At 43.0% G+C, this 27456-nt stretch overlaps 1 long non-coding RNA gene across 3 annotated transcripts; it reads right to left on the bottom strand.

Moving 5' to 3' along the window:
• Window positions 1-21859: 21859 nt before the first annotated feature.
• Window positions 21860-26731, bottom strand: LOC127542678 (uncharacterized). 3 transcript variants are annotated; one of them, XR_007948781.1, is made up of 2 exons: window positions 26265-26731; window positions 21860-21970 (listed from the first exon to the last, which is right to left on the bottom strand). It is a non-coding gene; the product is annotated as an uncharacterized LOC127542678 (long non-coding RNA). The 3 variants fall into 3 exon arrangements; XR_007948779.1 differs by lacking the exon at window positions 21860-21970 and adding an exon at window positions 23819-24227; XR_007948780.1 differs by lacking the exon at window positions 21860-21970 and adding an exon at window positions 23819-24223.
• Between the last annotated feature and the right edge of the window lie 725 nt (window positions 26732-27456).

Raw genomic sequence — 27456 nt, 5'->3', positions numbered from 1 at the left:
CTCACTCTCCTCCCTGTCTCTCTCATGTCTCTTCACGCCTCTCTCGTTCTTTGACTATCTTTTTTCTCTGTCTTCCTTTTTCTCTCTCTTCTTCTCTCTCCTTCCTCCTTTACACACACTCTCTCTTCCTCTCTTACACTTTCTATATTTCTCTCTTACTCTCTTTCCTCTCTCTCCCTCTCTCCCTTTTCCCCTTTTTCTCCCTTCCTCTTTCTCTTCATTTCTCTCTCTCTTCCACTCTCTCCCACTCTATATTTCTCTCTTTCCCTCTCTCTTCCTCTCTTTCTTTCTGTTTCTCTCTTCCTCTCTTTTTCTCCCTCTCTCTTCCTCGCTCTCTCTTCTACTCTATTTTTTTCTCTGTCTTCCACTCTCTCCCACTCCCTATATTTCTTTCTCTTCCTCTCTCTTTTCTATTTCTTTTCCTCTGTCCATCTCTCTTCCTCTCTCTCTTTCTCTCTCTCCCTTCCTCTCTCTTTCTTTTTCTCTCCAGTCCTCTTTCTCTTCCCCCTCCCTCTCTTATTCCCTCTCTTCATCTCTCTCTTTTCATTTTCTCTGTATTCCTCTCTTCCTCTCTCTCCCCTCTCCTGTTCTTTTTCTCTCTCTCCTATTTTCTCTCTCTCTTCCACTCTATATTTTTCTCTCTTTCTTCCCCCGATTCCTTGTCTTCTTTTCTTTCTCTTTCTTCCTCTCTCTCTCTTCCTGTCTTCTTTCTTTTTCTCTTCTATTCTCTCTCTTCTTCTCTCTCTCTTCTTCTTTCTCTCTCTTCCTAGCTCTCCCTCTCTCTCTCTCTCTTCCACTCTATATTTTTCTCTGTCCCTTTCACTTTCTCTCTTCCTCTCTGTTTTCCTCTCTCTCCTTCTCTCTCTCTTCCTCTCTTTCTTCCCCCTCTGTCTTCTTCTCTCTTTCTTTCTTCCTCTCTCTCTTCTCTCTTTTCCCCTCTTTCTTCCTTTCTTTCCCTCTCTCTCTTCTTCTCTCCTTCCTTTTTCTCTTCCTCTCGTCTTTTTTCTATTCCTCTCTTTCTTCCCCTCTCTGTCTTCTTCTCTTTTTCTCCCTCCCTCTCTCTTCTCTCTTTTTCCCTCTCTGTTCCTCTCTTTCCCTCTCCCCCTCTCTCTCCTTCTCTTTCTCTTTCTTCCACTCTACATTTTTTCTCTCTCTTCTGCCCTCTCTCTACCACATTCTGTATTCCTCTCTCCCTCTTTCTTCTTTATTTTTTCTATCCCTCTCTCTTTCTTCCTCTTTCATCTCTCTTCCTGATTTCTTCTCTCTTCCTCTCTTTTTCTTCCTTTCTTTTTCTCTCCCTCTCTTCCTTCCTCTCTTCTCTCTCTCTCTCTTTCTTCCTCTTTCTCTTTCTATCCCACCCTCTCTTCCTCTCTCTCTTTTTTCTCTCATCTCACTTTCTGTCTTCCTCTTCCTCTCTTTTCCTTCCCCGTCTCTTCCTTTTTTTTTCTCTCATCTTCTTTTTTGCTCTCTTCCTAGCTTTTCTTCTCTCTCCTCTTCTTCTTTTTCCCTCTCCCTTCTCTCTCTCTTCCACTCTATATTTTTCTCTTTTCCACTCTCTCTTTCATTCTCTCTTCCTCTTTTTCTCTCTCTTTTCCTCCTTCTCTCTTCCACTCTCTACATTTCTTTCTCCCTTTCTTCCTCTCTTTTTTCTCTCCCTCTTCTTTTCTCTCTTCCTCTCTCTTTCTTCCTCTTTTTCTCTCTCTTCCCCCCTTCCTTCCTCCCTCCCTCTCTCTCCTCTCTGTCGTCTGTATTTCTTCCTCTCTTTTCCCTTCTCTTCCTCTCTCGCTGTTTTTCACTCTTTGTCTCTCTTCTTTTTCTATCCTTTCTCCCTCTCCCTCCCTGCTCTCCCTCTGTGTCTCTTTTCCTGTGTGTCTCTCTCACTTTCCTCTCTGTCTCTCTCATGTCTCTCTACCCCTCTCTCCTTCTTCGACTATCTTTTCTCTCTCTCTTCCTTTTTCTGTCTTCATCTTTGTCTCCTTCCCTCCTTCACACAAACTCTCTCTTCTTCTCTCTCTTATATACTTTCTATATTTCTCTCTTTCTGTCTCCCACTTTCTCTTCCCCACTTTTTCTCTCTTCCTCGCCCTCTTTTTCTCTCTCTTCCACTCTCTCTCCCACTCTATATTTCTCTTTCTGTCTCTCTCCCTCTCTCTCTTCCTCCCTCTCTTTCTCTTTTTCTCTCTCTCCCTCTTTTCCTTTTTCCCTTTCTTCCTCTCTTTTCTCTCCCACTCTCTCTCTTCCACTCTATTTTTGTCTCTGTCTTCCACTCTCTCCTACTTCCTATATTTCTTTCTCTTTCCCTCTCTCCCTCTCTCTTCCTCTATTTCTTTTCCTCTCTCCGTATCTCTTCCTCTCTCCTTCTTCTCTCTTCCTTTCTCTTTTGTTTTTTCTCTCTATTCCTCTTTTTCTTCCCCTCTCTTATTCCCTCTCTTCATTTTCTCTCTCTTCCCCTCTTTTTTCTTTTTCTCTCTCTCCCTCTATCTTTCCCTCTCTCTTCTTTTCTTTTTCTCTCTCTATTCCTCTCCTTTCTCTATCTCTTTTCTCTCTCTTCCACTCTATATTTTTCTCTCTTCATCCCTCTTCCCTTCTCTCTCTTTATCTTTCCTTTTCTGTCTCTTCCTCTGTCTTCTTTTCTCTTTTCTCTCTATTCCTCTCTCTTCCTCTCTCTCTTCCTCTCTCTCTTCCTGTCTTTTCTTTTTCTCTCTGTTCCTCTCTCTCTCTCTTCTTCTCTTTCTCTATCTCTCTTTTTAGCTTTCTTCTCTCTCTTCCACTCTATATTTTTCTTTGTCTCTTCAACTCTCTCTTTTCCTCTCTCTCTTTCTCTCTCTTCCCCCCTTCCTTTTCCTCCCTCCTCTCTTTCTTCCCCTTTGTCTTCTTTTCTCTCTTTTTCTACCTCTCTCTCTCGTCTTCTATCTTTTCCTCTCTCTCTCTCTTCTCTTTCCCCCTCTCTTCCTCTCTTTCCCTCTCTTCTTCTTTCTTCCTTTTTCACTCTTCCTCTCTCTTGTCTTTTTTCTATTGTTCTCTTTCTTCCCCTCTCTCTGTCTTCTTCTCTATCTTTTTCTCCCCTCTCTCTGGTCCTCCATCTTTTCCTATCTCTTCTTCTCTTCTCCCCTCTCTTCCTCTCTTTCCCTCTCCCTCTCCTCTTCTTTTCTCTTCCTCTCTATTGTCTTTTTTCTATTCCTCTCTTTCTTTCCCTCTCTTCCCCTCTCCCTCTCTCTTCTTTTCTCTTCCTCTCTATTGTCTTTTTTCTATTCCTCTCTTTCTTTCCCTCTCTTCCCCTCACTATATTTCTCTCTCCCTTTCTTCCTCTCTTTCTTTTCTCTCCCTCTCTTCTTTTCTCTCTTCCTCTTTCTTCCTCTTTTTTTCCTCTCCCCCCTTCCTTCCTCTTCTCTCTCCCTCTCTGTCTCTGTCCACTTTTTCTCTTCCTTTGTATCTCTTCCTCTCTTTCCCCCTCTCTCTTCCCCTCTTTCTCTTTGTCTCTTTTCCTTTTTCTATCCTTCTCTCCCTCTGTGTGTCTCTCTGTCTCTTCTCCCTCCCACCCCGCTCTCCCTCTGTGTCTCTTTTTCTTGTCCCTCTCTCACTCTCCTCTCTGTCTCTCTCATGTCTCTCTACCCCTCTCTCCTTCTTCGACTATCTTTTTTCTCTCTCCCTTTTTCTCTCTTCTTCTCTCTCCTTCCCTCCTTCACACACACTCTCTTTTTCTCTCTCTTATACTTTCTTTATTTCTCTCTTCCTCTCTTTCCTCTCTCCCTTTTTCCCTTTTTCTCTCTCTTCTTCCTCTTTTTTTCTCTCTGTTCCTCTCTCTCTCCCACTCCATGTTTCTCTTTCCCTCTCTCTTCCTCTCTTTCTTTCTGTCTCTCTCCCTCTCTTTCTCTTTTTCTCTCTCTCCCTCTCTTTTCCTTTCTCCCCTCTCTTCCTGTCTCTCTCTTCCACTCAATTTTTTCTCTTTCACTCTCTCTCCCACTCTCTATATTTCTCTCTCATTTCCACTTCACTTTTTCTTTCTTCCCCTTTCTCCACTCCCTATATTTCTCTTTCCCTCTCTCCCTCTCTCTCCCTTCATTTCTTTTTCTCTTTCCCTCTCCCTTCCTCTCTTTTTCTCTCTATTCCTCTCTCTTCCCCCTCTCTTCATCTCTCTCTTTTCATTTTCTCTGTATTCCTCTCTCTCCCCCCTCTCTAACTCCTTCTCTTCATCTCTTTTCATTTTCTCTCTATTCCTCTCTCTCTTCCCCCTTTTCTTACTCCCTCTCCATCTCTTTTCATTTTCTCTCTATTCCTCTCTCTCTTCCCCCTTTTCTTACTCCCTCTTTATCTCTCTCTTTTTATTTTCTCTCTATTCCTCTCTTCGCCCGCTCTCCCCTCTCTCCCTTACCCTGTCTTTTCTTTTTCTCTCTCTTCCTCTCTCTGTCTCTCTCCCTCTCTCTTCCTCTATCTTTCACTCTCTCTCTTCTTTTCTTTTTCTCTCCCTCTCCTCTTTTTTTCTCTCTATTCCTCTCCTTTCTCTTTCTCCTTCTTCTCTCTCTTCCACTCTATATTTTTCTCTCTTCCCCCCTTCTCTTTCCTTTTCTGTCTCTTCCTCTGTCTTTTCTCTTTCTCTCTCTTCTTGTCTTTTCTTTTTCTCTCTATCCATCTCTCTTTTCCTCTATCTTTCTCTCCTCACCTTCTCTTTTTCTTTCTTTCTGGCTTTTTCTCTCTTCCTAGCTCTCCATCTCTCTCTTCTTCTCTCTCTCTTCTACTCTATATTTTTCTCTGTCTCTTCCAGTCTCTCTCTCTCTTTTTCTTCTCTCTCTCCCCCCTCTCTCTTTTCTTCTCTACCTTTTTCTCTCTTCCTCTCTCTGTTGCCTTTTTTTTCTATTCCTCTCTTTTGCCTTTTTTTGTATTCCTCTCTTTCGTCTTTTTTTCTATTCCTCTCTCTGTCTTCTTCTCTCTCTTTTTTTCCCTCTCTTTCTCATCCTCTGTCTTTTCCTCTCTCTTCTTCTCTTTCCCCCTCTCTCTTCCTCTTTCTCCCTCTCCCCTCTCTTGTTCTCTCTTCCCCTCTCTTGTCTTTTTTTTCTATTCCTCTCTTTCTTCCCCTCTCTCTGTCTTCTTTTTCTCCCTCCCTCTCTCTTACTCTATATTTTCCTCTCACTCTTCCCCTCCCCCCTCTCTCTCCTTCTCTTTCTCTTTCTTCCACTCTACATTTCTCTCTCTCTTCCTCCCTCTCTCTACCATGCTCTGTATTTCTCTCTCCCTCTTTCTCCTCTTTATTTTTTCTATCCCTCTCTCTTCCTTTCTCTTTCATCTCTCTTCCTGATTTCTTCTCTCTTCCTCTCTTTTCTTCCTCTCTTTTTCTCTCTTCCCCCCTCTCTTTCTTCCTCTTTCTTTTTTTTATCCTGCCCTCTCTTCTTCTCTCTCTTCCTTTCTCTCATCTCGCTTTCTTCCTGTCTTCCTCTTCCTCTTTTTTCCTTTCTGGTCTCTCCTCTATCTTTCCCTCTCTTGTCTTCTCTTTTTCTCTCTCTTCCTAGCTTTCGCTCTCTCTCTCTCTCTCTTCCACCCTATATTTTTCTCTCTCTTCCACTTTCTCTTCCTCTTTCTTCTTCTCTCTTTTCCTCTCTCTCTCTTCCATACTTTATATTTCTCTATCCCTTTCTTCCTCTCTCTTTTTTCTCTCACTCTCTCTCTTCCTCCCTCTCTTTTTCTCTCTTCCTCTCTTTCTTCCTTTTTTCCTCTCTCTCTTCCCCCCCTTCCTCCCTCCCTCCCTCTCTCAATTCTGTCTCTGTCCTCTGTATCTCTTCCTCTCTTTTCCCCTCTCTCTTCCTCTCTCGCTGTTTTTCTCTCTTTCTTTGTCTCTCTTCCTTTTTCTATCCTTCTCTCTCTCTGTGTCTCTTCTCCTCCCTCCCTGCTCTCCCTCTGTATCCCTTTTGTTGTGTCTCTCACTCTCCTCTCTGTCTCTCTCATGTTTCTCCACCCCTCTCTCCTTCTTCGACTATCTTTTTTCTCTCGCCTTCCTTCCTTCACACACACTCTCTCTTCCTCTCTCTCTTACACTTTCCGTATTTCTCTCTTCCTCTCTTTTTCTCTCTCTCCTTGTCTTTTTCTTTCTCACTTTTTCTCTCTCTTCCTCTCCCTCTTTTTCTCTCTCTTCCATTCTCTCTCCCAGTCTATATTTCTCTCTTTCCCTCTCTCTTCCTCTCTTTCTTTGTCTCTCTCTCTCCCTCTTCTCTCTTCCTTGCTCTCTCTTCCACTCTATTTTTTCTCTCTTCCACTCTCTCTCCCACTCCCTATATTTCTTTCTCTTTCCCTCTCTCCCTCTCTCTTCTTCTATTTCTTTTTTCTTTCCCTCTCTTTTCCTCTCTCTCCCTCTCTCTCCTCTTTCCCTCTCTCTTCCTCTCTTTCTTTGTCTCTCCCTCTCCCTCTCTCTTCTCTCTTCCTTGCTCTCTCTTCCACTCTATTTTTTTCCGTTGTCTTTCACTCTCTCTCCCACTCCCTATATTTCTTTCTCTTTCTCTCTCCTCTCTCTCTTCTTCTTATTTCTTTTTTCTTTCCATCTCTTTTCCTCACTTTCTCCCCTCTCTCTTCCCCTTTTTCTCTCTCTCTTCCTCTATGTTTCCCTCTTTCTTCTATTCTTTTTCTCTCTTCTCTTATTCTCTCTCTATTCCTCTCCGTTCTCTCTCTCCTTCATTTTCTCTCTTCCATTCTAAATTTTTCTCTCTGCCTCTCTTCTCTTTTCTCTCTCTTCCTGTCTTCTTTTCTCTTTCTTTCTATTCCTCTCTCTTCCTTTCTCTCTCTTCCTGTCTTTTCTTTTTCTCTCCATTCCTCTCTCTCATCTTCTTTCTCGCTTTCCTCTTTCTTCCTAGCTCTCCCTCTTTCTCTTTTCCTCTCTCCTCTTTTTTCCTTTCTCCCTCTCTCTCTCTCCCACTCTCTATCTTCCTCTTTCTTCTGTCTTTTTCACTCTCTCTTCCACTCTATTTTTTCTCTCTCTTCCATTCTCTCCCACTCCCTAGGTTTCTTTTTCTTTCCCTCTCTCTCCTCCATTTCTTTTTCTCTCTCCATCTCTCTTCCTCTCTCTTTTATTCTCTCTCTTTTCTTTTTCCCTCTATTCCACTCTCTCTTCCCCCTCTTATTCCCTCTCTTCATCTCTCTCTTTTCATTTTCTCTCTATTCCCCTCTCTTTTCTTTTTCTCTCTCTTCCTTTCTCTCTCCCCCTCTTTCTTCCTCTTTTTCTCTCTCTTCCTCTATCTTTCCCTCTCTCTCTTCTGTGCTTTTTCCTCTCTATTCCTCTCCTTTCTCTCTCTCCTTCTTTCTCTCTTCCACTCTATATTTTTCTCTTTCTCTCTCTTCACCCCCTCTCTCTTTTCTCTCTCTTCCTGTCTTCTTTTCTTTCTCTCTATTCCTCTCTTCCTGTCTTTTCTTTTTCTCTTTATTCCTCTTTTACTCTATCTTTCTCTCTCTCTTTCTAGCTTTTTTCTCTCTTCCTAACTCTCCCTCTCTCTCTTCTTCTCTCTCTCTTCCATTCTATATTTTTCTGTCTCTTCCACTCTATCTCTTTCTATTTTCCTCTCTCTCTTTTTCTCCCTTCTTGTCTCTCTTCCTTTTTCTCTCTTCTCTCTCTTCCTTTTTCTCTCTTCTTCTCTCTCTTGTCTTTTTTCTATTCCTCTCTTTCTTCCCTCTCTCTGTCTTCTTCTCTCTCTTTTTCTCCCTCTCTTGCTCTTCATCTATCTTTTCCTCTCTCTCTTTTTCTCTTTTTCCCCTCTCTCTTCCTCTTTCCCTCTCTCCTCTTTCTCTCTTCTCCATTCTACATTTTTCTCTCTCTTCTTTTCTCTATCTTGCTCCCTCTCACTTCCACACTCTTTATTTTCTCTTCCCCTTTCTTCCTCTTTATTTTTTCTATCCCTCTCTCTTCATTTCTCTTTCATCTCTCTCTTCCTGATTTCCAATCTTCCTTTTTTTTCCTTTCTTTTTTCTCTCCCTCTCTTCCTTCTTCTCTTTTTTCTCTCTTCCTCTCTCTCTTTCTTCCTCTTTATTTTTTCTATCCCACTCTCTCTTCTTCTCTCTCTTCCTTTTCTCATCTCACTCTCTTCCTGTATTTCTCTTTTCTCCTTTTCTTTTTCTCTTTTCTTTTTCCTCTATCTTTCCCTCTCTCTCATCTTCTCTTTTTCTTTTTTTCTTAGCTTTTCCTCTCTTTCCTCTTCCTCTTTTTCCGTCTCCCTTCTCTCTCTCTCTCCACTCTATATTTTTCTCTCTCTTCCACTCTCTCTTCTTCTCTTTTTTCTTGTCTCTTTTCCTCCCTCTCTCTTCCACTCTCTATTTCTCTCCTCCCTTTCTTCCTCTCTTTCTTTTCTCTTCCTCTCTTCTTCCCTCTCTTCTTCTCTATCTTTCCTCTCTCCTGTTCTTTTTTCTCTCTCCTTCTCTTTCTCTCTTTCCCATTCTATATTTTTCTCTCTCTTCTACTCTCTCTTCCCCTGTCTCTCTCTTTCTTTCATTTTTATTTCTCTTTCTTCTTCTTTATTTTTTTATACCACTCTCTCTTCTTCTCTCTCTTCCTTTCTCTCATCACGCTTTCTGTCTTCCTCTTCTTCTCTTTTTCCCCTCTCTGTCTCTTCCTTTTTCTCTCTCATCTTCTCTTTTTCTCTCTCTTCCTAGCTTTTCCTCTCTCACCTCTTCCTCTTTTTCCCTCTCCCTTCTTCTCTCTCTCTTCTACTCTATATTTTTCTCTCTTCCACTCTTTCTTTAATTCTCTCTTCCTCGTTTTTCTTCTCTCTATTCCTCCCTCTCTCTTCCACTCTCTATATTTTTCTCTCCCTTTGTTCTTCTCTTTTCTTTTTTCTCTCCCTCTCTCTCTCCTTTTTTCTCTTCCTCTCCCTTCTCTCTTTCTCTTTCTCTTCCCCACTCTCCCTTCCTTCCTCCCTCCCTCTCTCCACTCTCTGTCTCTGTCCTCTGTATCTGTTCCTCTCTTTTTCCCTCTCTCTTCCTCTCTCGCTCTTTTTCTCTTTTTCTTTGTCTCTCTTCTTTTTCAATCCTTTCCCCACACCTCTCTCTGTGTCTCTTCTCCCTCTTTCCCCACTCTTCTTCTGTGTCACTCTTCTGTCTCTTCATATCTTTCTACCCTCCTTCCACTCTTTAATTCTCTCTCCTCATTTTTCTTCTCTCTATTTCCCTCTCTCCTCCACTCTCTATTTTTCTCTCCCTTCCACTCTCTATTTTTCTCTCCCTTTGTTCTTCTCTTTTCTTTTTTCTCTCCCTTTCCTTTTTTCTCTTCCTCTCTCTTTCTTTTCTCTTTTTCTCTTTCTCTTCCCCCATTCTTCAACTATCTTTTTTCTCTCTTCCTCTCTCTCTTACACTTTCTATATTTCTCTCTTCCTGTCTACCTCTCTTTTTCTCTCCCTTCCTCTCCCTCTTTTTCTCTCTTCCACTCTCTCTCCACTCTATATTTCTCTTTCCCTCTCGGTTCCTCTCTTTCTTTCTGTCTCTCTCCTCTCTCTCTTCCTCCCTTTCTTTGTCTTTTTCTCTCTCCCTCTCTTTTCCTTTCTTCCTCTCTCCATTCTCTCTCTTCCTCTCTCTCTTCTCTCTTCCACTCTATTTTTCTCACTGTCTTCCACTCTCTTCCACTCCCTATATTTCTTTCTCTTTCCCTCTCTCGCTCTCTCTTCCTCTATTTCTTTTCCTCTCTCAGTCTCTCTTCCTCTCTCTCTCTTTTCTCTCCTCTTCCTCTATCTTTCCCTCTCTCTTCTTTTCTTTTTCCCTCTCTGCTCTCTCTCTCCTCTCTCTTCCTCTATTTCTTTTCCTCTCTCAGTCTCTCTTCCTCTCTTTTTCTCTCCCTCTTCCTCTATCTTTCCCTCTCTGCTCTCTCTCTCCCTCTCTCTTCCTCTATTTCTTTTCCTCGCTCAGTCTCTCTTCCTCTCTCTTTTTCTCTCCCTCTTCCTCTATCTTTCCTCTCTCTTTCTTTTTCTCTCTCTGCTCTCTCTCCCTCTTCCTCTATCTTTCCCTCTCTCTTCTTTTCTTTTTCCCTCTCTGCTCCTTCTCTCTCCCTCTTCCTCTACCATTCCCTCTCTCTTCTTCTCTTTTCCTCTCTGCTCCTTCTCTCTCCCTCTTCCTCTATCTTTCCCTCTCTCTTCTTTTCTTTTTCCCTCTCTGCTCTCTCTTTCCCTCTTCCTCTATCTTTCCCTCTCTCTTCTTTTCTTTTTCCCTCTCTGCTCTCTCTCTCCCTCTTCCTCTATCTTTCCCTCTTCTTCTTTTCTTTTTCCCCTCTTGCTCTCTCTCCCTCTTCCTCTATCTTTCCCTCTCTCTTCTTTTCTTTTTCCCTCTCTGCTCTTTCTCTCTCTCTCTTCCTCTATCTTTCCCTCTCTCTTCTTTTCTTTTTCCCTCTCTGCTCTCTCTCTCTCTCTTCCTCTATCTTTCCCTCTCTCTTCTTTTCTTTTTCCCTCTCTGCTCTCTCTCTCCCTCTCCCTCTTCCTCTATCTTTCCCTCTCTCTTCTTTTCTTTTTCCCTCTCTGCTCTCTCTCTCTCTCTTCCTCTATCTTTCCCTCTCTCTTCTTTTCTTTTTCCCTCTCTGCTCTCTCTCTCTCCCTCTTCCTCTATCTTTCCCTCTCTCTTCTTTTCTTTTTCCCTCTCTGCTCTCTCTCTCTCCCTCTATCTTTCCCTCTCTCATCTTTTCTTTTCCCCTCTCTGTTCTCTCTCTCTCCCTCTTCCTCTATCTTTCCCTCTCTCTTCTTTTCTTTTCCCCTCTTGCTCTCTCTCTCCCCCTCTTCCTCTATCTTTCCCTCTCTCTTCTTTTCTTTTTCCCTCTCTGCTCTCTCTCTCTCCCTCTTCTCTATCTTTCCCTCTCTCTTCTTTTCTTTTTCCCTCTCTGTTCTTTCTCTCTCCCTCTTCCTCTATCTTTCCCTCTCTCTTTTCTTTTTCCCTCTCTGCTCTCTCTCCCTCTTCCTCTATCTTTCCCTCTCTCTTCTTTTCTTTTTCCCTCTCTGCTCTCTCTCTTCTTCCTCTATCTTTCCCTCTCTCTTTTCTTTTTCCCTCTCTGTTCTCTCTCTCTCCCTCTTCTCTATTTCCCTTTCTCTTCTTTTCTTTTTCCTCTCTGCTCTCTCTCCCTCTTCCTCTATCTTTCCCTCTCTCTTCTTTTCTTTTTCCCTCTCTGCTCTCTCTCTCTCTCTTCCTCTATCTTTCCCTCTCTCTTTTCTTTTTCCTCTCTGTTCTCTCTCTCTCCCTCTTCCTCTATCTTTCCCTCTCTCTTCTTTTCTTTTTCCCTCTCTGCTCTCTCTCCTTCCTCTATCTTTCCCTCTCTCTTCTTTTCTTTTTCCCTCTCTGCTCTCCTCTCTCTCTTCCTCTATCTTTTCCTCTCTCTTCTTTTCTTTTTCCCTCTCTGCTCTCTCTCTCTCTTCCTCTATCTTTCCCTCTCTCTTCTTTTCTTTTTCCCTCTCTGCTCTCTCTCTTTCTCTCTCTCTCTTCCTCTATCTTTCCCTCTCTCTTCTTTTCTTTTTCCCTCTCTGCTCTCTCTCTCCCTCTTCCTCTATCTTTCCCTCTCTCTTCTTTTCTTTTTCCCTCTCTGCTCTCTCTCCCTCTTCCTCTATCTTTCCCTCTCTCTTCTTTTCTTTTTCCCTCTCTGCTCTCTCTCTCCCTCTTCCTCTATCTTTCCCTCTCTCTTCTTTTCTTTTTCCCTCTCTGCTCTCTCTCTCCCTCTTTCTCTATCTTTCCCTCTCTCTTCTTTTCTTTTTCCCTCTCTGCTCTCTCTCTCCCTCTTTCTCTATCTTTCCCTCTCTTCTTTTCTTTTTCCCTCTCTGCTCTTTCTTTCTCCCTCTTCCTCTATCTTTCCCTCTCCTTTTCTTTTTCCCTCTTGCTCTTTCTCTCTCCCTCTTCCTCTATCTTTCCTCTCTCTCTTTTCTTTTTCCCTCTCTGCTCTTTCTCTCTCCCTCTTCCTCTATCTTTCCTCTCTCTTCTTTTCTTTTTCCCTCTCTGCTCTTTCTCTCTCCCTCTTCCTCTATCTTTCCCTCTCTCTTCTTTTCTTTTTCCCTCTCTGCTCTCTCTCCCTCTTCTCTATCTTTCCCTCTCTCTTCTTTTCTTTTTCCCTCTCTGCCCTTTCTCTCTCCCTCTTCCTCTATCTTCCCTCTCTCTTCTTTTCTTTTTCCCTCTCTGCTCTTTCTCTCTCCCTCTTCCTCTATCTTTCCCTCTCTCTTCTTTTCTTTTTCCCTCTCTGCTCTCTCTCTCCCTCTTCCTCTATCTTTCCCTCTCTCTTCTTTTTTTTTCCCTCTCTGCTCTCTCTCTCCCTCTTCCTCTATCTTTCCTCTCTCTTCTTTTCTTTTTCCCTCTCTGCCCTTTCTCTCTCCCTCTTCCTCTATCTTTCCCTCTCTCTTCTTTTCTTTTTCCCTCTCTGCCCTTTCTCTCTCCCTCTTCATCTATCTTTCCCTCTCTCTTCTTTTCTTTTTCCCTCTCTGCCCTTTCTCTCTCCCTCTTCCTCTATCTTTCCTCTCTCTTCTTTTCTTTTTCCCTCTCTGCTCTCTCTCTCTTTCCCTCTCTTTCTTTTCTTTTTCCCTCTCTGCTCTTTCTCTCTTTCCCTCTCTCTTCTTTTCTTTTTCCCTCTCTGCTCTCTCTCTCTTTCCCTCTCTCTTCTTTTCTTTTTCCCTCTCTGCTCTCTCTCTCCCTCTTCCTCTATCTTTCCCTCTCTCTTCTTTTCTTTTTCCCTCTCTGCCCTTTCTCTCTCCCTCTTCCTCTATCTTTCCCTCTCTCTTCTTTTCTTTTTCCCCTCTCTGCCCTTTCTCTCTCCCTCTTCATCTATCTTTCCCTCTCTCTTCTTTTTTTTTCCCTCTCTGCCCTTTCTCTCTCCCTCTTCCTCTATCTTTCCCTCTCTCTTCTTTTCTTTTTCCCTCTCTGCTCTCTCTCTCTTTCCCTCTCTCTTCTTTTCTTTTTCCCTCTCTGCTCTTTCTCTCTTTCCCTCTCTCTTCTTTTCTTTTTCCCTCTCTGCTCTCTCTCTCTTTCCCTCTCTCTTCTTTTCTTTTTCCCTCTCTGCTCTCTCTCTCTTTCCCTCTCTCTTCTTTTCTTTTTCCCTCTCTGCTCTTTCTCTCTTTCCCTCTCTCTTCTTTTCTTTTTCCCTCTCTGCTCTCTCTCTCTTCCCTCTCTCTTCTTTTCTTTTTCCCTCTTGCTCTTTCTCTCTTCCCTCTCTCTTCTTTTCTTTTTCCCTCTCTGCTCTCTCTCTCTTCCCTCTCTCTTCTTTTCTTTTTCCCTCTCTGCTCTCTCTCTCTCTTCCCTCTCTCTTCTTCTTTTCTTTTTCCCTCTCTGCTCTTTCTCTCTTCCCTCTCTCTTCTTTTCTTTTTCCCTCTCTGCTCTTTCTCTCTCCTCTTCCTCTATCTTTCCCTCTCTCTTTTTTCTTTTTCCCTCTCTGCTCTCTCTCTCCTCTTCCTCTATCTTTCCCTCTCTCCTTTTCTTTTTCCCTCTCTGCTCTCTCTCTCCTCTTCCTCTATCTTTCCCTCTCTCTTCTTTTCTTTTTCCTCTCTGCTCTCTCTCTCCTCTTCCTCTATCTTTCCCTCTCTCTTCTTTTCTTTTCCCTCTCTGCTCTTTCTCTCTCCTCTTCCTCTATCTTTCCCTCTCTCTTCTTTTCTTTTTCCCTCTCTGCTCTTTCTCTCTCCTCTTCCTCTATCTTTCCCTCTCTTTCTTTTCTTTTCCCTCTCTGCTCTTTCTCTCTCCTCTTCCTCTATCTTTCCCTCTCTCTTCTTTTCTTTTTCCCTCTCTGCTCTTTCTCTCTCCTCTTCCTCTATCTTTCCCTCTCTCTTCTTTTCTTTTTCCCTCTCTGCTCTCTCTCTCCTCTTCCTCTATCTTTCCCTCTCTCTTCTTTTCTTTTTCCCTCTCTGCTCTTTCTCTCTCCTCTTCCTCTATCTTTCCCTCTCTCTTCTTTTCTTTTTCCCTCTCTGCTCTTTCTCTCTCCTCTTCCTCTATCTTTCCCTCTCTCTTCTTTTCTTTTTCCCTCTCTGCTCTTTCCCTCTCTCTTCTTTTCTTTTTCCCTCTCTGCTCTTTCTCTCTCCTCTTCCTCTATCTTTCCCTCTCTCTTCTTTTCTTTTCCCTCTCTGCTCTTTCTCTCTCCTCTTCCTCTATCTTTCCCTCTCTCTTCTTTTCTTTTTCCCTCTCTGCTCTTTCTCTCTCCTCTTCCTCTATCTTTCCCTCTCTCTTCTTTTCTTTTTCCTCTCTGCTCTTTCTCTCTCCTCTTCCTCTATCTTTCCCTCTCTCTTCTTTTCTTTTCCCTCTGCTCTTTCTCTCTCCTCTTCCTCTATCTTTCCCTCTCTCTTCTTTTCTTTTTCCCTCTCTGCTCTTTCTCTCTCCTCTTCCTCTATCTTTCCCTCTCTCTTCTTCTTTTTTCCCTCTCTGCTCTTTCTCTCTCCTCTTCCTCTATCTTTCCCTCTCTTTCTTTTCTTTTTCCCTCTCTGCTCTTTCTCTCTCCTCTTCCTCTATCTTTCCCTCTCTCTTCTTTTCTTTTTCCCTCTGCTCTTCTCTCTCCTCTTCCTCTATCTTTCCCTCTCTCTTCTTTTCTTTTTCCCTCTCTGCTCTCTCTCTCCTCTTCTCTATCTTTCCCTCTCTCTTCTTTTCTTTTTCCCTCTCTGCTCTTTCTCTCTCCTCTTCCTCTATCTTTCCCTCTCTCTTCTTTTCTTTTTCCTCTCTGCTCTTTCTCTCTCCTCTTCCTCTATCTTTCCCTCTCTCTTCTTTTCTTTTTCCCTCTCTGCTCTTTCTCTCTCCTCTTCCTTATCTTTCCCTCTCTCTTCTTTTCTTTTTCCTCTCTGCTCTTTCTCTCTCCTCTTCCTCTATCTTTCCCTCTCTCTTCTTTTCTTTTTCCTCTCTGCTCTCTCTCTCCTCTTCCTCTATCTTTCCCTCTCTCTTCTTTTCTTTTTCCCTCTCTGCTCTCTCTCTCCTCTTCCTCTATCTTTCCCTCTCTCTTCTTTTCTTTTTCCCTCTCTGCTCTTTCTCTCTCCTCTTCCTCTATCTTTCCCTCTCTCTTCTTTTCTTTTTCCCTCTCTGCTCTTTCTCTCTCCTCTTCCTCTATCTTTTCCTCTCTCTTCTTTTCTTTTTCCCTCTCTGCTCTTTCTCTCTCCTCTTCCTCTATCTTTCCCTCTCTCTTCTTTTCTTTTTCCCTCTCTGCTCTTTCTCTCTCCTCTTCCTCTATCTTTCCCCTCTCTTCTTTTCTTTTTCCCTCTCTGCTCTCTCTCTCCTCTTCCTCTATCTTTCCCTCTCTCTTCTTTTCTTTTTCCCTCTCTGCTCTCTCTTCCCTCTTCCTCTCTCTTCCCTCTCTCTTCTTTTCTTTTTCCTCTCTGCTCTCTCTCTCCTCTTCCTCTATCTTTTCTCTCTCTCTTCTTTTCTTTTTCCCTCTCTGCTCTCTCTCTCCTCTTCCTCTATCTTTTCCTCTCTCTTCTTTTCTTTTTCCTCTCTGCTCTCTCTCTCTTCCTCTATCTTTCCCTCTCTCTTCTTTTCTTTTTCCTCTCTTTCTCTCCCATTCTCTCTTTTCTCTCTCTTCCACTCTATATTTTTCTCTCTTCATCTCTCTTCCCCCTCTCTCTTCCTCTCTCTTCCTCTGTCTTTCCCTCTCTGTCTTCTTCTCTCTTCTTCTCTCTTTTTCTCTCTTCCTCTCTCTTCTTCTCTCTCTCTCTTTTCTTTTTTCTCTTTCCTCTCTTTCTCTCTCTTCTACTCTTTTTTCTCTCTTCTTCTCTCTTCCTCTTTTTTCTCTCTCCCTTCTTCTCTCTCTTTTTCTCTCTCCCTTCTTCTCTCTCTCTCTTCCACTCTATATTTTTCTCTCCCTTCCACTTTCTCTTCCTCTTTTTTCTCTCTCTTTTCTCCTCTCTCTTCTCTCTCTCTTCTACTCTATATTTTTCTCTGTCTCTTCCCTTTTCTCTCTCTTTTCTTTTTCTCTCTCTTCCTCTCTCTTCTCTCTCTCTTCTACTCTATATTTTTCTCTCCCTTCCACTTTCTCTTCCTCTTTTTTCTCTCTCTCTTCCGCCCCTTCCTCCCTCCCTCCCTCTCGCAATTCTCTGTCTCTGTCCTCTGTATCTCTCTCTTTTCTCCCTCTCTCTTCTTCTCTCTCTTTTTCTCTCTTCCTCTCTCTGTCTTCTCTCTCTTTTTCTCTCTTCTTCTCTCTTCCTCTGTGTGTGTCTCTGTCTCTTCCTCTGTGTGTGTCTCTCTCTCACTCTCCTCTCTCTCTCTCCCTCTCTTTCTCTCTCTTCCTCTGTGTGTGTCTCTCTCTCACTCTCCTCTCTCTCCCTCTCTCTTGCTCTCTCTTCCTCTCTTTCTTTTTTCTCTCTCTTCTTTTTCTCTCTCTCTTCCCTTTTCTCTCTCTTCATCTTTCTCTCGCCTTCCCTCCTTCACACACACTCTCTCTTTTCCTCTCTCTCTTACACTTTCCATATTTCTCTCTTTCCTCTCTCTCCTTCTCTTTTTCTCTTCCTCACTTTTTTCTCTCTCTTCTTCTCTCTCTCTTCTACTCTTTTTTCTCTCTTCTACTCTCTCTCCCACTCTATATTTCTTTCTTTCACTCTCTCTTCCTCTTTCTCTCTCCCTGCCTCCCTCTCTTTCTCTCTCTCCTCTTTTCCTTTCTCCCTCTCTTTCTCTCCCATTCTCTCTTTTCTCTCCCTTCTCTCTTCCTTGCTCTCTCTTCCACTCTATTTTTCTCTTCTACTCTCTCTCCCATTCCCTATATTTTTCTCTTTCCTCTCTCACTCTCTCTTCCTCTATTTTTCTCTGTCTCTTCCACTCTCTCTCCTTCTCTCTCTCTTCCCTCTTCCTCTTTTTTCTCTCTTCCTCTCTCTTTTCCTTTCTCTGTCTTCTTCTCTTTTTCTACCTCTCTCTCATCTTCTATCTTTTCCTCTCTCTCTTCTTCTCTTTTCTGCCTCTCTTCCTCTTTTTCCCTCTCCCTCTCTCTTATTCTTTCTTCCTTTTCTCTCTTCCTTTCTTGTCTTTTTTCTATTCTTCTCTTTCTTCCCCTCTCTCTGTCTTCTCTCTCTTTTTCTCTCCCTCTCTCTCTTCCTCTATCTTTTCCTCTCTCTTCTTCTCTCTTCCTCTCTATTTTTTTGTCTTTTTTTCTATTCCTCTTTCTTCCTCTTTCTTCCTCTCCATTTTCTTCTCTCTCTTTCTTCCTCTCTTTCTTTTTCTCTCCTCCCTCTCTCTTTTTCTCTTCTTTCTTCCTCTTTCTCTCTCTTCCTCTCTCTTCCTCCCTCCCTCTCTCCCTCTCTGTCCCTGTCCTCTTTTTCTCTTCCTTTTTATCTCTTCCTCTCTCTTTCCCTCTCTCTTCCTCTCTTTCTCTGTCTCTCTTCCTTTTCTCTCTTCCTCTGTCTTCTCTCTCTGTCTCTTCTCCCTCCCTGCCCAGTCTCCCTCTGTGTCTCTTTATCTGTGCCCCTCTCTCACTCTCCGCTGTCTCTCTCATGTCTCTCTACCCCTCTTTCCTTCTTCGACAATCTTTTTTCTCTCTCTTCATCTTTCTCTCGCCTTCCCTCCTTCACACACACTCTCTCTTCCTCTCTCTCTTACACTTTCCATATTTCTCTCTTCCTCTCTTTCCTCTCTCTTCTTCTCTTTTTCTCTTCCTCACTTTTTTCTCTCTCTTCTTCTCTCTCTCTTCTACTCTTTTTTCTCTCTTCTACTCTCTCTCCCACTCTATATTTCTTTCTTTCACTCTCTCTTCCTCTTTCTCTCTCCCTGCCTCCCTCTCTTTCTCTCTCTCCCTCTTTTCCTTTCTCCCTCTCTTTCTCTCCCATTCTCTCTTTTCCTCTCCCTTCTCTCTTCCTTGCTCTCTCTTCCACTCTATATTTTTCTCTCTTCTACTCTCTCTCCCATTCCCTATATTTTTTCTCTTTCCCTCTCTCACTCTCTCTTCCTCTATTTCTTTTTCTCCCTCCCTCTCTCTTGCTCTCTCTTCCCCTCTCTTTTCTTTTTCTATCTCTTCCTCTTTTTCTCTCTCTTCCTCTGTCTTTCCCTCTCTCTTTTTTTTTCTCTCTGTATTCCTCTCCTTCTCTCTCTTCCACTCTAAATTTTTCTCTCTTCCTCTCTCTTCCCCTCTCTTTCTCTGTCTCTTTTCCTTTTTCTCTCTCTTCCTGTCTTTTCTTTTTCTCTCTATTCCTCTCTCTCTCTCTTCTGTCTTCTTTTCTTTTTCTCTCTCTTCTCTCTCTTTTCTTTCTCTGTCTCCTTCTTTTCTCTCTCTTCCTCTATCTTTTCCTCTCTCTTCCTAGCTCTCCCTCTCTCTCTCCTCTCTATTTTCCTCTCTCCGTCTCTCTCTCTTCCTCTCTCTTTTTCTCTTTTTCCCCTCTCTTTTCCTAGCTCTCCCTCTCTCTCTTCCACTCTCTCTCTTCCTCTCTATTTTCCTCTCTCCGTCTCTCTCTCTTCCTCCTCTCTTCTTTTTCCCCTCTCTTTTCCTTTCTCCCTCTCTCTTCCACTCTATTTTTTTCTCTTTCACTCTCTCTCTTCCACTCTATTTTTCTCTCTCTTTTTTCTCTTCTCTTTTTTCTCTCTCTTCCACTCTCTCCTACTCCCTATATTTCTCTTTCCCTCTCTCCCTCTTTCCCTCTTTTTTCTTTCTCTCTCCCTCTCCCTTCTCTCTCTTTTTGTCTCTCCTTCTCTCCCTCCTCTCTTTTCTTTTTCTCTTCCTTCCTCTCTCTTCCACTCTCTCTCCCACTCTATATTTTTCTCTCCCTCTCTCTTCTCTCTCTCTTTTTTCTCTTTCCTCTCTCTCCCTTTCTCCCTCTCTCTTCCTTACCCTGTCTTTTCTTTTTCTCTGTCTTCCTCTATCTGGCTCTCTCCCTTCTTTTCCTCTCTCTTTCTCTCTCTCTCTCTCTTTTCCTTTCTCCTCTTCCTCTTTTTTCTCTCTATTCCTCTCCCTTCTCTTTTCTCCTTCTTTTCTCTCTCGTCCACTCTATATTTTTCTCTCTTCCTCTCTCTTCCCCCTTTCCTTTTCTGTCTCTTCCTCTGTCTTCTTTTCTCTCTCTTCTTGTCTTCTTGTCTTTTTCTCTCTATTCCTCTCTCTTTTCCTTTCTCTCTTCCTGTCTTTTCTTTTTCTCTCTATCCATCTCTCTTTTCCTCTACCTCTCTCTCTGTCTTCTCTCTCTCTCTTTCTTTCTGGCCTTTCCACTCTCTTCCTAGCTTTTCCTCTCTCTCTTCTACTCTATATTTTTCTCTGTCTCTTCCAGTCTCTTTCTTCCTCTCCATTTTCTTCTCTCTCTTCCCCCCTCTCTTTTCTTCTCTACCTTTTTCTCTCTTCCTCTCTCTCTTGCCTTTTTTTCTATTCCTCTCTTTCTTCCCCTCTCTGTCTTCTTCTCTCTCTTTTTCTCCCCCTCTCTGTCTTCCTCTGTCTTTTCCTCTCTCTTCTTCTCTTTTCCCCTCTCTCTTCCTCTCTTTCTCTCTCCCTCTCTTGTTCTCGCTTTCTTTTCCTCTCTTCCTCTCTGTCTTTTTTACTATTCCTCTTTCTTCCCCTGTCTTCTTCTCTTTTTTCTCCCTCCCTCTCTCTTCCTCTATCTTTTCCTCTCTCTTCTTCTTCTTTTCTCTCTCTTCCTCTTTCCCTCTCCCTCTCTCTCTCCTTCTCTCTTTCTTCCACTCTACGTTTTTCTCTCTCTTCCTCCCTCTCTTCCACGCTCTGTATTTCTCTCTCCCTCTTTCTTCCTCTTTATTATTTCTATCCCTCTCTCTTCCTTTCTCTTTCATCTCTCTCTCCCCGATTTCTTCTCTTCCTCTCTTTTCTTCCTTTCTTTTCTTTCCCTCTCTTCCTTCCTCTCTTTTTCTCTCTTCCCCCCTCTCTTCCTCTTTCTTTTCTTTTATCCTGCCCTCTCTTCCCCTCTCTCTTCCTTCTCTCTCTCTTTTTTCTCTCTTCCTCTGTCTTCTTCTCTCTCTTTTTCCTTTCTCTGTCTCTTCCTCTATCATTGCCTCTCTCTTGTCTTCTCTTTTCCTCTCTTCCTAGCTTTTCCTCTCTCTCCTCTTCCTCTTTTTCTCTCTCTCCCTTCTTCTCTCTCTCTCTTCCACTCTATATTTTTCTCTCCCTTCCACTTTCTCTTCCTCTTTTTCTCTTTTTCTCCCTCTCTTCCACTCTCTATATTTTCCTCTCCCTTTCTCCCTCTCTTTCTTTTTCTCTCTCTCTCTCTCTCTCTCTCTTTTCTCCCTCTTTCTTTTTTCTCTCTTCCTCTTCTCTTCCTCTTTTTCTCTCTCTCTCTTCCGCCCCTTCCTCCCTCCCTACCTCTCGCAATTCTCTGTCTCTGTCCTCTGTATCTCCTCTCTTTTTCTCCCTCTCTCTTCCTCTCTCGCTGTTTTTCTTTCTTTTCTCTTTGTCTCTCTTCCTTTTTCTATCCTTCTCTCCCTCTGTGTCTCTCTCTCTGTCTCTTCTCCCTCCCTCCCTGCTCTCCCTCTGTGTCTCTTTTTCTGTGTCTCTCTCTCACTCTCCTCTCTGTCTCTCTCATGTCTCTCTATCCCTCTCCTTCTTTGACTATCTTTTCTCTCTCTCTCTTCATCTTTCTCTCGCCTTCCCTCCTTCACACACACTCTCTCTTCCTCTCTCTCTTACACTTTCCATATTTCTCTCTTCCTCTTTCCTCTCTCTCCTTCTCTTTTTTCTCTTCCTCACTTTTTTCTCTCTCTTCTACTCTTTTTTCTCTCTTCTACTCTCTCTCCCACTCTATATTTCTCTCTTCCCTCTCTCTCCCTCTCTTTCTCTCTCCCTGCCTCCCTCTCTTTCTCTCTCTCCCTCTCTTGTCTCTTCCTTGCTCTCTCTTCCACTCTATATTTTTCTCTCTTCTACTCTCTCTCCCACTCTATATTTCTTTCTCTTTCCTCTCTTCCTCTCTTTTCCTCTATTTCTTTTTCTCTCTCTCTCTCTTTTTCTCTCTCTATTCCTCTCTTTCTTTTTCTATCTCTTCCTCTCTCTCTCCCTCTCTCTTTCCTCTCTCCTTCTCTTCCTCTGTCTTCTTTTCTTTTTCTCTTTTTCTCTTTATATTCCTCTCCTTCTCTCTCTCCTTCTTTCTCTCTCTTCCACTCTAAATTTTTCTCTCTTCTCTCTCTTCCCCTCTCTTTCTCTGTCTCTTTCCTTTTTCTCTCTTCCTGTCTTCTTTTTCTCTTTCTCTCTATTCCTCTCTCTTTCTCTCTCTCTCTTCCTGTCTTCTTTTCTTTTTCTCTCTTTTCCTCTCTCTCTTCTTTCTCTCTCTAGCTTTTCCTCTCTCTCCCTCTCTCCCTCTCTCTCTTCTTTCTCTCTCTCTTCCACTCTATATTTTTCTCTCTCTCTTCCTCTCTCTTCTCTCTCTTTCTTTCCCTCTCTTCCTTCCTCTCTTTTTCTCCCTCTCTCTCTTTCTTTCCCTCTCTCTTTTCCTTTCTCCCTCTCTCTTCCACTCTATTTTTTTCTCTTTCACTCTCTCTCCCCACTTTCTATATTTCTCTCTTTCTCTCTCTTCTCTTTTTCTCTCTTCTACTCTCTCTCCCATTCCCTATATTTTTCTCTTTTCCTCTCTCCCTCTCTCCCTCTTTTTCTTTTTCTCTCTCCCTCTCCCTTCCTCTCTCTTTCTCTGTCTCTTCTCCCTCCCTCTCTCTTCATTTTCTCTCTCTTCTCTTTTCCTCTCTCTTCCTTTCTCTTTCATCTCTCTCTTTTCTTTTTCTCTCTATTCCTCTCTCTCCCTTTCTCCCTCTCTCTTCCTTACCCTGTCTTTTCTTTTTCTCTCTCTTCCTCTCTCTTCCTCTCTCTCCCTCTCTCTTTTCCTCTCTCTTTCTTCCCCTCTGTCTTCTTTTCTTTTTCTCTCTCTCCTTCTTTCTCTCTTTTCCTCTCCCTTCTCTCTTCCTTGCTCTCTCTTCCACTCTTTTTTCTCTCTTCTTCTCTCTCTTCCACTCTCTATATTTTTCTCTCTTCCCCTCTCTTTCCCCCCTCTCTTTTCCTTTTCTGTCTCTTCCTCTGTCTTCTTTTTCTCTCTCTCTTCTTGTCTTCTTGTCTTTTTCTCTCTATTCCTCTCTCTTTTCCTTTCTCTCTTCCTGTCTTTTCTTTTTCTCTTTATCCATCTCTCTTTTCCTCTACCTCTCTCTCTCTGTCTTCTCTGTCTCTCTTTCTTTCTGGCTTTTCCACTCTCTTCCGAGCTTTCCCTCTCTCTCTTCTCTCTCTCTTCTACTCTATATTTTTCTCTGTCTCTTCCAGTCTCTCTCTTCCTCTCCATTTTTTCTTCTCTCTTCCTCTTTTTCTCTCTCTATTCCTCTCCTTCTCTCTCTCTTGCCTTTTTTTCTATTCTCTCTTTCTTCCCCTCTGTCTTCTTCTCTCTCTTTTTCTCCCCCTCTCTGTCTTCCTCTCTCTCTTCCTGTCTTCCTCTTCTTCTCTTTTTTCCCCTCTCTCTTCCTCTCTTTCTATCTCCCTCTCTTGTTCTCGCTTTCTTTTCCTCTCTTCCTCTCTGTCTTTTTTTCTATTCCTCTTTCTTCCCCTCTGTCTTCTTCTCTCTTTTTCTCCCTCCCTCTCTCTTCCTCTATTCTCTCTTTTCCTCTCTCTTCTTCTCTCTCTTCTTCCTCTTTCCCTCTCCCTCTCTCTTCTCTCTTTCTTCCACTCTACGTTTTCCTCTCTCTTCCTCCCTCTCTTCCATACTCTGTATTTCTCTCTCCCTCTTTCTTCTTCTTTATTATTTCTTTCCCTCTCTCTTCCTTTCTCTTTCATCTCTCTCCCCGATTTCTTCTCTCTTCCTCTCTCTTTCTTCCTTTCTTTTTTCTTTCCCTCTCTTCCTTCCTCTCTTTTTTCTCTCTTCCCCCCTCTCTCTTCCTCTTTCTTTTCTTTTATCCCACCCTCTCTTCCCCTCTCTCTTCCCTTCTCTCATCTCGTTTTCTTCCTGTCTTCCTCTTCTTCTCTTTTTTCCTTTCTCTGTCTCTTCCTCTATCATTGCCTCTCTCTTGTCTTCTCTTTTCCTCTCTCTTCCTAGCTTTTCCTTTCTCCTCTTCCTCTTTTTCTCTCTCCCTTCTTCTCTCTCTCTCTTCCACTCTATATTTTTCTCTCCCTTCCACTTTCTCTTCCTCTTTTTTCTCTTTTTCTCCCTCTCTTCCACTCTCTATATTTTCCTCTCCCTTTCTCCCTCTTTCTTTTTTCTCTTGCTCTCTCTTCCTCCCTCTCTTCTTTTTCTCTCTTCCTCTTTCTTCCTCTTTTTCTCTCTCTCTTCCGCCCCTTCCTCCCTCCCTCCCTCTCGCAATTCTCTGTCTCTGTCCTCTGTATCTCCTCTCTTTTTCTCCCTCTCTTTCCTCTCTCGCTGTTTTTCTTTCTCTGTCTCTCTTCCTTTTTCTATCCTTCTCTTCCTCTGTGTGTCTCTCTCTCTCTTTCTTCTCCTTCCCTCCCCGCTCTCCCTCTGTGTCTCTTTTTCTGTGTCTCTCTCTCACTCTCCTCTCTCTCTCTCTCATGTCTCTCTATCCCTCTCCTTCTTTGACTATTTTTTCTCTCTCTCTCTTCCCTTTTCTCTCTCTTCATCTTTCTCTCGCCTTCCCTCCTTCACACACACTCTCTTTTCCTCTCTCTCTTACACTTTCCATATTTCTCTCTTCTACTCTCTCTCCCACTGTATATTTCTCTCTCTTTTCCCTCTCTCTTCCTCTCTCTCTTCTCTCTTCCTCCCTCTCTTTTTCTCTCTTCCTCTCTCTCTTCTCTCTCTCTCCCAATCTCTCTCTCTCCTCTCTCTTCTCTCTTCCTCACTTTTTTCTCTCTCTTCTTCTTTCTCTCTTCCTCTTTTTCTCTCTTCTACTCTCTCTCCCACTCTATATTTCTCTCTTTTCCCTCTCTCTTCCTCTCTTTCTCTCTCCCTGCCTCCCTCTCTTTCTCTCTCTTCCTCTTTTCCTTTCTCCCTCTCTTTCTCTCCCATTGTCTCTCTTCCTCTCCCTTCTCTCTTCCTTGCTCTCTCTTCCACTCTATTTTTCTCTTCCACTCTCTCTCCCATTCCCTATATTTTTTTCTCTTTCCCTCTCTCACTCTCTCTTCCTCTATTTCTTTTTCTCCCTCCCTCTCTCTTCTCTCTCCTCTCTCTCCCTCTTTTCTTTTTCTATCTCTTCCTCTTTTTTCTCTCTCTTCCTCTGTCTTTCCCTCTCTCTTTTCTTTTTCTCTCTGTATTCCTCTCCTTTCTCTGTCTCCTTCTTTCTCTCTCTTCCTCTCTGTATTTTTCTCTCTTCCCCCCTCTCTCTTCCTTTTCTGTCTCTTCCTCTGTCTTCTTTTTCTCTCTCTCTTCCTGTCTTCTTTTCTTTTTCTCTCTATTCCTCTCTCTTTTCCTCTCTCTTCCTGTCTTTTCTTTTTCTCTCTATCCATCTCTCTTTTCCTCTACCTCTCTGTCTTCTCTCTCTTTTTCTCTCTCTTTTCCTTTCTCTCTTCCTCTATCTTTCCCTCTCTCTCTTCTACTCTATATTTTTCTCTGTCTCTTCCAGTCTCTCTCTTCCTCTCCATTTTCTTCTCTCTCTTCCTCCCTCTCTTTTTTTTCTCTCTTCTACTCTTTTTTCTCTTTCTTCTCTCTCTCTTGCCTTTTTTCTATTCCTCTCTTTCTTTCCCTCTCTCTGTCTTCTCTCTCTTTTTCTCCCCCTCTGTGTCGTCCTCTGTCTTTTCTCCTCTCTCTCCCTCTCTTGTTCTCGCTTTCTTTTCCTCTCTTCCTCTTTGTCTTTTTTTCTATTCCTCTTTCTTCCCCTCTCTGTCTTCTTCTCTCTTTTTCTCCCTCCCTCTCTCTTCCTCTATCTTTTCCTCTCTCTCTTCTTCTCTCTTTCTTCCTCTTTCCCTCTCCCTCTCTCTCCTTCTCTCTTTCTTGCACTCTACATTTTTCTCTCTCTTCCATTCTCTCTCTTCCTCCCTCTCTTCCACGCTCTGTATTTCTCTCTCCCTCTCTCTTCCTCTTTCTTTTCTTTTATCCCACCCTCTCTTCCCCCTCTCTCTTCCCTTCTCTCATCTCGTTTTCTTCCTGTCTTCCTCTTTTTTCCTTTCTCTGTCTCTTCCTCTATCTTTCCCTCTCTCTTGTCTTCTCTTTTTCTCTCTCTCCTATTCCTCTTTTTCTCTCTCCCTTCTTCTCTCTCTCTTCCACTCTATATTTTTCTCTCCCTTCCACTTTCTCTTCCTCTTTTTTCTTTTCTCTTTTCCTCCCTCTCTTCCACTCTATATTTTTCTCTCTCTTTCCCCTCTCTTTTCTTTTTTCTCTCACTCTCTCTCTTCCTCCTTCTCTTCTTTTTCTCTTCTTCCTCTTTTTCTCTCTCTCTTCCCCCTCTTCCTCCCTCCCATCTCTCAACTCTCTGTCTCTGTCCTCTGTATCTCCTCTCTTTTCTCCCTCTCTTTTCCTCTCTTCCTCTTTTTCTCTTTTCCTCCCTCTCTTCCACTCTCTATATTTTCCTCTCCTTTCTCCCTCTCTTTTCTTTTTTCTCTTGCTCTCTCTTCCTCCCTCTCTTCTTTTTCTCTCTTCCTCTTTCTTCCTCTTTTTCTCTCTCTCTTCCCCCCCTTCCTCCCTCCCTCCCTCTCGCAATTCTCTGTCTCTGTCCTCTGTATCTCCTCTCTTTTCTCCCTCTCTCTTCCTCTCTCGCTGTTTTTCTTTCTCTGTCTCTCTTCCTTTTTCTATCCTTCTCTTCCTCTGTGTGTGTCTCTCTCTGTCTCTTCTCCCTCCCTCCCCGCTCTCCCTCTGTGTCTCTCTCTCACTCTCCTCTCTGTCGCTCTCATGTCTCTCTATCCCTCTCCTTCTTTGACTATCTTTTCTCTCTCTCTTCCCTTTTCTCTCTCTTCATCTTTCTCTCGCCTTCCCTCCTTCACACACACTCTCTCTTCCTCTCTCTCTTACACTTTCCATATTTCTCTCTTTTCCTCTCTCTTCCTCTCTTTTTGTCTCCCTGCCTCCCTCTCTTTTCCTTTCTCCCTCTCTTCCTCTCTTTCTCTCCCATTCTCTCTTCCTCTCTCTTCTCTCTTCCTTGCTCTCTCTTCCACTCTATTTTTCTCTTACACTCTCTCTCCCATTCCCTATATTTCTTTTCTCTTTCCCTCTCTCCCTCTCTCTTCCTCTATTTCTTTTTCTCCCTCCCTCTCTCTTGCTCTCTCTTTTCCCCTCTCTTTCTTTTTCTATCTCTTCCTCTCTCTCTCCCTCTCTTCCTCTGTCTTTTCCTCTCTCTCTCTTCTCTTTTTCTCTCTCTATTCCTCTCCTTCTCTTTTCTCCTTCTTCCTCTCTCTTCCACTCTGTATTTTTCTCTCTTCCCCCCTCTCTCTTTCCTTTTCTGTCTCTTCCTCTGTCTTCTTTCCTCTCTCTCTTCCTGTCTTTTCTTTTTCTCTCTATTCCTCTCTCTTTTCCTTTCTCTCTTCCTGTCTTTTCTTTTTGTCTCTATCCATCTCTCTTTTCCTCTACCTCTCTCTCTGTCTTCTCTCTCTCTCTTTCTTTCTGGCTTTTCCATTCTCTTCCTAGCTTTCCTTCTCTCTCTTCTACTCTATATTTTTCTCTGTCTCTTCCAGTCTCTCTCTTCCTCTCCATTTTCTTCTCTCTCCTTCTCTCTCTTCCCCCCTCTCTTTTCTTCTTTACCTTTTTCTCTCTTCTTCTCTCTCTTGCCTTTTTTTCTATTCCTCTCTTTCTTTCCCTCTCTCTGTCTTCTCTCTCTTTTTCTCCCCCTCTGTGTCGTCCTCTGTCTTTTCCTCTCTCTTCTCTTTTCTCCTCTCTCTCCCTCTCTTGTTCTCGCTTTCTTTTCCTCTCTTCCTCTCTGTCTTTTTGTCTATTCCTCTTTCTTCCCCTCTCTGTCTTCTTCTCTCTTTTTCTCCCTCCCTCTCTCTTCCTCTATCTTTTCCTCTCTCTCTTATTCTCTTTCTCTTTCTTCCTCTTTCCCTCTCCCTCTCTCTCCTTCTCTCTTTCTTGCACTCTACATTTTTCTCTCTCTCTCTTCCTCTCTTTTCTTCCTTTCTTTTTTCTTTCCCTCTCTTCCTTCCTCTCTTTTTCTCTCTTCTTCTCTCTCTCTTGCCTTTTTTTCTATTCCTCTTTCTTCCCCTCTCTGTCTTCTTCTCTCTCTCTTCCTCTCTTTTCTTCCTTTCTTTTTTCTTTCCCTCTCTTCCTTCCTCTCTTTTTCTCTCTTCCCCCCTCTCTCTTTCTTCCTCTTTCTTTTCTTTTATTCCGCCCTCTCTTCCTCTCTTTCATCTCGCTTTCTTCCTGTCTTCCTCTTTTTTCCTTTCTCTGTCTCTTCCTCTATCTTTCCCCCTCTCTTGTCTTCTCTTCTCTCTCTTCCTAGCCTTTCCTTTCTCTCCTCTTCCTCTTTTTCTCTCTCCCTTCTTCTCTCTCTCTTCTACTCTATATTTTTCTCTCTCTTCCATTTTCTCTTCCTCTTTTTTCTTTTCTCTTTTCCTCCCTCTCTTCCACTCTCTATATTCTCTCTCCCTTTCTTCCTTTCTTTTTTCTCTTGCTCTCTCTCTTCCTCCCTCTCTTCTTTTTCTCTCTTCCCGCCTTTCTTCCTCCCTCCCTCAACTCTCTGTCTCTGTCCTCTGTATCTCCTCTCTTTTCCCCCCTCTCTCTTCCTCTCTCGCTATTTTTCTCTCTTCTCTTTGTCTCTCTTCCTTTA

This window comes from Antechinus flavipes, chromosome X, assembly GCF_016432865.1.
Source record: "Antechinus flavipes isolate AdamAnt ecotype Samford, QLD, Australia chromosome X, AdamAnt_v2, whole genome shotgun sequence".
Classification (NCBI taxonomy): domain Eukaryota; kingdom Metazoa; phylum Chordata; class Mammalia; order Dasyuromorphia; family Dasyuridae; genus Antechinus; species Antechinus flavipes.
The sequence above is the reverse complement of the archived record's forward strand: the minus strand, read 5'-3'. Positions and strand labels throughout refer to the sequence as shown.